Source organism: Corylus avellana, chromosome ca8 (genome assembly GCF_901000735.1).
Source record: "Corylus avellana chromosome ca8, CavTom2PMs-1.0".
Classification (NCBI taxonomy): Eukaryota; Viridiplantae; Streptophyta; class Magnoliopsida; order Fagales; family Betulaceae; genus Corylus; species Corylus avellana.
In genome coordinates this window covers 11,138,731-11,148,100 of record NC_081548.1, presented here as the reverse complement: position 1 = coordinate 11,148,100, position 9,370 = coordinate 11,138,731, and the positions used below count along the sequence as shown (strand labels likewise).

Sequence of the window (9,370 nt, the reverse complement as noted above, 5' to 3'; positions counted from 1 at the left end):
TCCCTAGGTTTACTACTTTGCCAATGACTTCTAAAACCTATAAATAGACCCTTAAGCCTCTAGAATAGATATTCTTTGTAAGGAGAAGAATAGGAGCTCTCCAAGTTCAAGTTTCAGGTTTATTCTTTTCCTTTCTTTTATTTTCTGAAGATGTTTAACATCAATTTTATATGTAGCTAATTTAATTAGTAGGGCTTGATTGAAGCCCTAGTTATGTTTTGTTAATATTTCAATATTGGCGCCTTTGTGATGATCGTGTTGTGCTATTTAACTTGGTTAATGCCTACTTGCATGAATTCCTCACATGTGTGTGTCTGATCAACATATGCATGTGGTAAGGACCAGTTAATTAAATCAATTTGGATGGCCGAGTCCTGGGTTTAACATAAGTAACAAAAGTAATCCACACCGGATTCTTGGGTTAATCAACATGGGGAACCGGGAGTATATGCCATGCCCTAGGCCTTATGTGTTTGTTGATTTCCATAGAACATATGCTTTCCTAAGGAACAACTTAGTATAAATCATGCTAAATGCCTTAGGAAAGAAAAGAGTTAGAGTATATGCCATGCCTAACTCGTTGCTTAGGGTAATCTATAGCCTTAGGAGTATACGCCATGCCCTTAGGTTAACAAACATTAGATATGTATAACATGATCAAAGCATTGGCATATTGTTATATTATCTAAGTATGATTAGTGGTGGATATCAAAGCCCTGCCTTTACCTTTACTTTATCTTTATATCTTTTTATTTTTCTTAATATCAAATCTGTGACAATTTGATATTTTAATTAATTCGAAACGAAATCACAATCCTCGTGGGTTCGACCTCGTACTTGCTGCACTATACTATTGTTTTGATCTTGTGCACTTGCGAGTTAAAACGTACTAAATATTATCTATTAATTTAGGTAGTATTTGGCACATCACATTGCTTGAAGATGGTCATGATGGAGACAAGCTGCGAAGCTTGTTGTTCTTACTAAGTCTAGAGGTCCTTTAGGGAGCGAGTATCGTCTATTCAATAATTGTGAATCTTCCTTTAGTGGTTTCCTAGGTTTGGCTGCCCTGGAGTGGTTTTTATCTTGAGGTGCTCAAGGGTTTTTCACTTCGTCAACAAATCTGTGTTGTGGTTGTGTGGATTGTCTTTTTTGTAGTGTTGGTTTATTATTAAGCATAGCTATTTATTTTCCTTATATAAATTGCGTATGCGTTTGATTTGATTGTGATGTTGCCTTAATTCTAATGTGCATGTTATATATTTGATGAATGGCTTAGCTGTATATTTTGGTTATTTGGCAATTTGGGGGTAGAATACGATCCTTGTTGTTCTTTCAAAATTATTTGTTTCAAGAGGACTTTCATTAAGCAACAAGCCAAGAGTTTGTCTTGCAATACCAGGTTTGATTAGAATTATTATTTTGGTTAGAAGCCCCAAGTTTATGATTGATGGTCATGCTTGCAGAACTTATGATTTTTAGATATCTCAAATTTGTAACTTTCACCTTCTATTTACATTTACTATGAGTATGTTAGGTAGACGATCGATTCATTTAATTACCAGTTAATTGAACTGGAGAAATTGCCAGTAACCCAACCAGAATGGCTCAGTCCAATTTCGAGGGCATTACATTTTTTGCGTTTTCATGGGTGATTACTTACCTCAAACACTTAGATCCAACCTTGGACATATCAAAATGTCGAACTTATCGTCTCTGCAAGTCATATTCTAATGTTAGTGAAATTACTAAGAAAAACCCTAATCTTGCACTTAAAACCCTAATCATGCACTTAAAACCTTAATCGTGCACATTTTGCTTATAATGAATGATCAATCGTTTCTCGGGGACCATTCAATCATACATCCAAAATGTATTTTTTCCCATTTCATCCAACCAAAATTTGACATATCTCTTACCCAAGACTTCTAGGGATTACAACACTTATAAATAATACCATACAACATGCATAAACATTTAAATCAACCAAAGTCACAAAAACAAGTTAAAAACTCCATATATCTTAGCCCTTTTTTCCCATGGTCATATTCCCTTGTTAAGCAACCAAGGAAATGCTCTAAGCTGTTGAAAGATTGGTCTATTAACACGGTTTTTTTATTGAAAGGAAAACTAGTCTTTAAAGTTCACACATTTCATGCAAGAGTCAAGCTTATCTACTTAAAAGACTTAACTTTAAGCCATTATCTAAGGAAAGACAACTAGCATGCAATGTAACACATAAAACACAGCTTGAACATAAGGAATAAACATAAATTAGGGCGAGGTTAAGCGTTATACCTCAAAGGTGGGAGCTTTCCAAGCCCTGAAGAGCACAATTATCAAGGGAGGCCCTCTCTCTCTCTCTCTCTCTCTCTAAGGTCTAGTATTAAAAAAGTGGCGAAATATGGGTCTAGGGTTTATCATAACTTTTTAAATAGACCACATTCCATGTGCTTGTGTTGAAGAGACCAAATTTCAAATGCATGCAGAATGCCAGTGATTGATCATTTTAAAGCATGTAGACTGCCACTAATTGATCGTTAGGTATAAAGTCGTACCATTTGATCGTTTTAAACAACGGTCGATCGTTCTACGCATTCATTGCACCATTCGATTGTTCTAAAGTAATGATCAATCGTTATGGCTGAAAATCATAGTTTACCACATCTTCAAACTAGGCATATTCAAAACCTTAAAACTTGTTTGGGCATTTTTACAAAACCTCAAATGATTTGTAAAATATTTTCCATGTATTTGGACATGGTGTTGCAATATTTGATGCTTTACCAATTTACATGTGACGTTACCACTTATCTTTGTAGATTTGGCATAAAGAGTACCATACAAGATTTTATATCTAGTTTATTAGCTGACATGACACAGGAAATAAAATATGAAAATATTATGTGTATTTACATGTCATTTCATTGTATACCTTTGTTTAGTGTATTTCAAATTACATACTAACACGTGTCAAAAGTTGTAAAATAATTTTACTTAGCATTACTCTTATACCAAATTGGCCATTGTGGTTTCAAAAGTACCTAAAAGGTTCCTAGGGTTTTTAAACCATTCAAATTGGTTCCTGGCATCCAAAGGCTTGGCAAAAACGTTAGACGCTGACGTGGCTCCACGTTATAGGCAACTAGATAGTTTGGATAGTTTGGAAACCCCATGGACTTTTAGGAGCTTTTGAAATCATAGGACCATTTTGGTATTTAGAACATTTCCAATAACTTTCCTTTCATTTTTTTTTTTTAAAAAAAAAAAAAAAATTAATGGAACAAAACTACTTTTTGTTTCTATATTTAAATACACTCCACAATATCTTTCTTTATCTTTCCTTATATCAATTAAATATTCTTTATTTACAAAATATAAGTTCTTATTTACCCACAATTTTTTAACAAAATTTCAACACAATTCCCAATAAAAGGTAAAGAGAAGAGATAAATAATTTGTATTAAAATAATGTATGAGAGAACTCTTTTGGTTCCCTACATATTATGTAAAACTATATCATTCATAATGCTTAAGGAACCAATAGGTATCTGTCCTAGGTAAATTTTGTGATTTTTTATTTTTTTTTGACATTTTCCGTATATGTAGGGAAGGGAAGGAGTATATGGAAGCTGCTAGGAAAACTTACTGATCAGTTTTTGTTTTTTGTGTTTTTTGTTTTTTGTTTTTTTTTTTTGTTTTTTGTGTGTTTTTTTGTTTTTTTCTAATCGTCAAATTTCATTATTCAGTTTGACATTTTATTTACAAAATTCTTTTCTGGTTTGACATACAGTGCGTGCGGGATATATGAGAACAAGAGATGGAGTAATGTTATACATACAATTATTTGAGTCTTTTTATAATTTTTGACACATGTTAACATGAAATTAAAGACACAAAAAAAAAAAAAAAAAAAAAAAAATTAACATTCTTTAATCTCATGCTGACACATGTTAAAACTTATAAAAAAAAATAATAATAATTGTAAAATAATTGGACATCTAACATTTAAAAATGCTATACGTAGTACGACTATTTTTTTTTTTTTTTTTTTAAAAAAAAAATGATAAACGGTACAATTTCTTTACTTCTTTACAATTTGCTGACGTATATCAACATCTAATTGGAAGGCGTTTTTTTTTTTTTTAAGTGGCCAATGTTGCTCCAATCACATGTCACATGTCAGCAATTTATAAGAGTTATAAAGGAGTTGGACGAATAGCATTACTCAAAACTTTTTTTTACAGCTTTTGACATGCATTAACATAAAGTAATGCTAAAGTAATACTACAAGTCATTTTTGTGTCACTCTAATAATAACACAGCTCTTAAAATTATCATTGGGCTTTGTGATTAATTATTATTGAATTTTGATCAAATATTAATTTTAAAAACCACCTCATTTTTTGAGTAACACAAAAGCAACACAAGAGAGACTTCTACAATTATTCATTAGGATATGATTAAGACACATTCACCACTAAAAAAAATAATTTTAATATCCTCCAATCACATGTGAAACATAGTAAAGTACTTAGAAGTCTAGTATATTCCGTAGAGATTAGAGTAATGTCACACGTATAGTTATTTGTAACGACACATGTTAACATGTGATTAGAAACACATCGGCCACTAATTTTTTTAAAAAACATTTTCTAATCATATGCTGACACATATCAAGTCATTAAAAAAAATTTGTAAAATAGTTTAAAGTCTAATATTTTCCTTGATACAAACCCAAACCACAAGGGCCAAAAATGACTTTCCCAAGTATTTATGTTTTTACTTACATTTGCTTGAGGTGATCTTTTTGTATTTTCACAAACTTGTTTCCTCAATTATGTAAGTGAAAATTGAGTTTAACATAAATACATAAGAAATCAATCAAGAAAACAAAGCATAGCTGAAAATTCTTACAAGAAACATGATTTGACAACATTATTGTATGACCTTATCTGTCTCGTGGCAGCAAAATGCACCAAAAATTTCTCATCAACCGATGCTATGACATTGAAAGCGAAAATAACAAGATTTTAAGCAATACACAGAGGTAATAGACATCTTTCATCCAGTGGACCCAAGAAATGGTATAATGCAGAAAGAGTTTGCAGCCTTAGGATATGCTATAACACCAGGAAATATTACATCTAGGAATCAGAAAGGAAAAAGGACTTTGAATAAAGAAAAATCTAAAGGAACACCCTATGCTTTGTACTAGAAGAGGTACTCAAACCCCATGTATTTGTGCTGCCGAATCCTTCCAATCATGTTTGATATGCACACCCCACCTAAAATATAGGCACAAAAACATTTTTAAGGATTCAATTCACCAACTTTAATTAAAGGGAACAATAATTATCTTCTAATAAAGTTGCACTAACATAAAAGGACCCCACATTACAGAGCTGTTACAGTAGCATGAACAAAATGGTGCTACATATGCTGATCCTGTGTTTATTAAAGTATCTGCTATGCTAATAATTGCGCAAGGTGATGCCATTCAAAGAGATTTTGGCTTTGTTTGGCAAAGCCTTTCATTTTCCTTTGTTACTGTTCATCACCATTTTCCAAAAAAATCAACATCAAAATATTCTAACTTTTTTCACTTTTTATATCACATCATTCTTTTTTTATTATTATTCAAATAAAAAAATCATTACAAAACAAAACTTTTCACTTTTCCATATCACTTTTTCACATTTTTATACCAAACATTCTTAATTTTTTTTTTTTTTTTTCACATCAATCTACATCAATTACAGTGTCTAAAGAAAAGGTTTTGTCAAACAAAGCCTCCCCCTTGGCATATGAGAAAGAAGTATAGAAGAGTCATCTGTGAATAGAACAGAGGCAAACAAAACAAGAGCTAATCTGAACCTAGAATCCAAGACTCTCTTATGAAAGACATTCCAACTCATTCAGGCAAAAATTGAATCTATCAAAGGATTTGCTTGTACAGAGCAATGCCTGGAGCAATAAGCCCTGCACGGCTTTTGTCGTTTGAACATGAAATAACTGAAAAGCTTTGTAATTTTTATCTTTGCTTTATTTTCTTCATTTACTTCTAAGGCAGCAAAATGATTATTATCAAAAGACACTATCATTATTCATCATGCTGAACCAACATTAACTAAACTCCAGACTCCACAATCATCAAATCCCAATCATGACATATGCTTTGAAAAAAATACCATAAAGAATGAAAGAAAGATAGCACATATAAAGCTGCAACAAACATTAGAATTAGGCGAATAAGCCATAGTGACCAAGTGCAATGCAACTAATTTTTGTGAAGTAGTGAAGTGGTAGTCATGCTAACAGAGAGGAACCAGAGATAAGGGTTCATTGGTTACCTCTTGCAGAACTCAGTTACGGATCGCGATCCATTGAAAAGAATGAACCACATCAAGACAATCACCAAAGCATCTGGTAAAAGATTTAGGAACTCAAGTGCAATATCATACAAGCATACAAGCAGAAAATCACTTTCTGTTGAGAGGTGGCAGGTAAAACCAACAAGACCAGAAAACGCCTCGTAAACCAAGGCCTCACATTCACTGTCGTTTTTTCGCCTCATTCTATAACTATTTTTTAAAGATTACACTAGGAGCATTGCAAGCAAATTGACTAAAGGTTCACAACAAACTAAATTGTAAATGAAACCGTTAGAACATTAATTAAATGACTAAATCACCATTTCTTACGGTCCTAAATTTTTTGGGCTAACTGGTAATTAAAACTCAAGTGCAATCTTATACAAGCATATAACGGCAGAAAATCACTTTCTATTGAGAGGTGGCAGGTAAAACCAACAAGACCAGAAAAGTCCTTGTAAACCAAGGCCTCAAATTCACTTTTATTTTTTCGCCTCATTAAAAAATTACACTAGGAGTATTGCAAGCAAATTAGTTGACAAAAGCTTCACAAAATAAATTGTAAACAAAAATATTAGAATATGTAATTAAAAGATTAAGATCCTTATTTTCTTTCTGCAAAAGCTTTTGAAATAACCGGAGATTAACATGGTATAAGAGCAATAGTCTTGAATTTGAATCCTAACACAGGGAGAGTTCGAGCTCATACGTGAAAAGAGTGTGAGAATATTATCTAAATAATTAAATCAATAGTTCCCATCAGCTTAATCTTTTGAACCAAACTTCCACTGAAAATTCTGGTTCTTACTCAAGCAGCTCATTCGATGAAACCCTGGGGGCTGGGGTAGATTACCAAATCCTTAAAGCAACAAGAATTACTACATGGCACCTGCAAAATGTTTTTTTTTGGCAAATGGGCGAATTTGTAAAAGTTATCCAAATTTGAACAGTGTAAATTCCACAGTTGCACTTTATCAACAATACAACATTAAATCACAATCTAACAGGCATATATCAAAGAAAGCAGATCATTGGAGAAAGGAAAACAATAGAGGATACTGAAAAGATAACGCTCCCACCAATCCAACATGTAGAGCCCAAAAGTGACATTGTAAAGATAGATCTTGCGCTGAATCCAGTTCATAGCTTCGAAAGCGACGAACCCACTAACCATATAATCAAAAATCAAGATCAGAAACACATGAGCAGGGCTGGATGATTCATAAAATATACAGACATAATTTTTTTTTTTACAAAATAATTAAAGAGGAAAGCGTGATCCCAAATCTCGCAATTATCTATCAGAGTTCAAGAACGAGGAGTACCAATAGAGAGAGAGGGAGAGAGGAGCCGAGGAGTCGTCTCGTAGATAGGCAAGTCGTCTGTGTCTGCTCAGAACGGCACCATGCGTGGAGTCAACGGTGTTTGAGAGGAAGAAAATGCGCGTGAGTTTATGGCCAGAAGCAAATAAGGACGAGAACAAAGAAAAGTAATTCATAGGGGTACAATCGTAATTTAGGTGTTTTTATTTTTGGTTTTTATATTTATTTCTAAGTAATTTATAAAAAAAAAATAAAAAAATAAAAAAGAAATAAAATAAAAAAAGGAAAGTTACAAGGAATTAGACCAAAAATAAAAAAATCGAGAGCAGCAACTAGGGCTGTTAAGTGAGCGAAGCGTCTCGTGAGCAAGCTCGGGCTCGGCTTGCATAAGATCGACTCGTGCTCGACTCGAATATTATATGAAGCACTTCGTGAACACAAATCCTAGCTCGAATATTAAACGAAACAAGCTCGGCTCGACTCGGCTAACTCGTGAGCAGCTCGTGAGCTCGGCTCGTATAAGGCTCGCCTCGCGGCTCGTATATTTTTTATTAAGTAACAAATAACAATATATAATCAACATTACTCATTTACTCAATAATAACAAATATATTATATACCTTTGTTTTTTTTTTTGTTATTTATGTATATGTGTGTATATATATTATATATATAATATATGTATATATTAATATAAAAACATATAAGAAATATATATATATATATATATATATATATGATATTGTCATTAATCATTTTATCATATGATATAATCATATAGTACAACCGCACAAGTTATTGTGTCATTTAATACAAATATTATAATTAGATAGTTTATACTTTGGAAATTGGAATCGTATATATCACATAATCATTAATCATTATATAATCATATGGTATATCTGCATAAGTTATTGTGTTATTTAATCAATACATTATAATTATATACTTTATTCTTATAAAACATATATGATGTATCACATGATCTTAGATCTAAGATAATATTAATATTAATTGTGAGATAATATGATCATAAAATTTAAGTATGAGTATACGACCATTAGATCATATGAATTTATTACTTAGAGTTTGAGTATTTCGGTTTTCTTGCTTCTATTTTGTAATAAGGCTTGGCCACTCGATCTGCCTACTTGGATGTGAACTGAAGTATTGAACTTTGATCCAGATCTTTTAGGTCGTAGATGTGAATTTTAGTCCAAACCTTCGAGTTGTGGACATGAACTTCATCCTGGCTTTTGGGTTGAAGAGGAATTTGCGCTACCTATACATTGGATTGCGTCTGTCTTATGTTTGTTTAATGTTCTTTAACATTTTAGTTGATTTTGTATGGATGATTGTGATGTTGGGATTAATCTATTATATTTGTTTAATGTTCTTTAGCATTTTAGTTGATTTTGTTAGTTTTAATTGTAAGGTTGACATTAATCTGATATGTTTGTTTAATATTCTTTAGTATTTTAAGGTGCAAATTATTCTGGATGATTTTTATAATCTAATACATCTAAATTACAAAAAAAAAAAACAAAGTCGAGCTCGAGCTCGAGCCTGGCTCGAGATCGAGCAAAATAGTCGAGCTCGAGCAGGGTACATACCCTGTCGAGCCGAGCTCGAGCAGCATAGTCGGGCTTGAGTCGAGCTCGAGCTCGAGCTCGA

General features: G+C 32.4%; 1 long non-coding RNA gene across 1 annotated transcript; it reads right to left on the bottom strand.

Annotated features, from left to right (window-relative positions):
* Nucleotides 1–4,925: 4,925 nt before the first annotated feature.
* On the bottom strand, nt 4,926–7,815 carry LOC132189974 (uncharacterized). Its single transcript, XR_009441081.1, has 4 exons — nt 7,700–7,815; nt 7,434–7,540; nt 6,354–6,426; nt 4,926–5,288 (listed from the first exon to the last, which is right to left on the bottom strand). It is a non-coding gene; the product is annotated as an uncharacterized LOC132189974 (long non-coding RNA).
* Between the last annotated feature and the right edge of the window lie 1,555 nt (nt 7,816–9,370).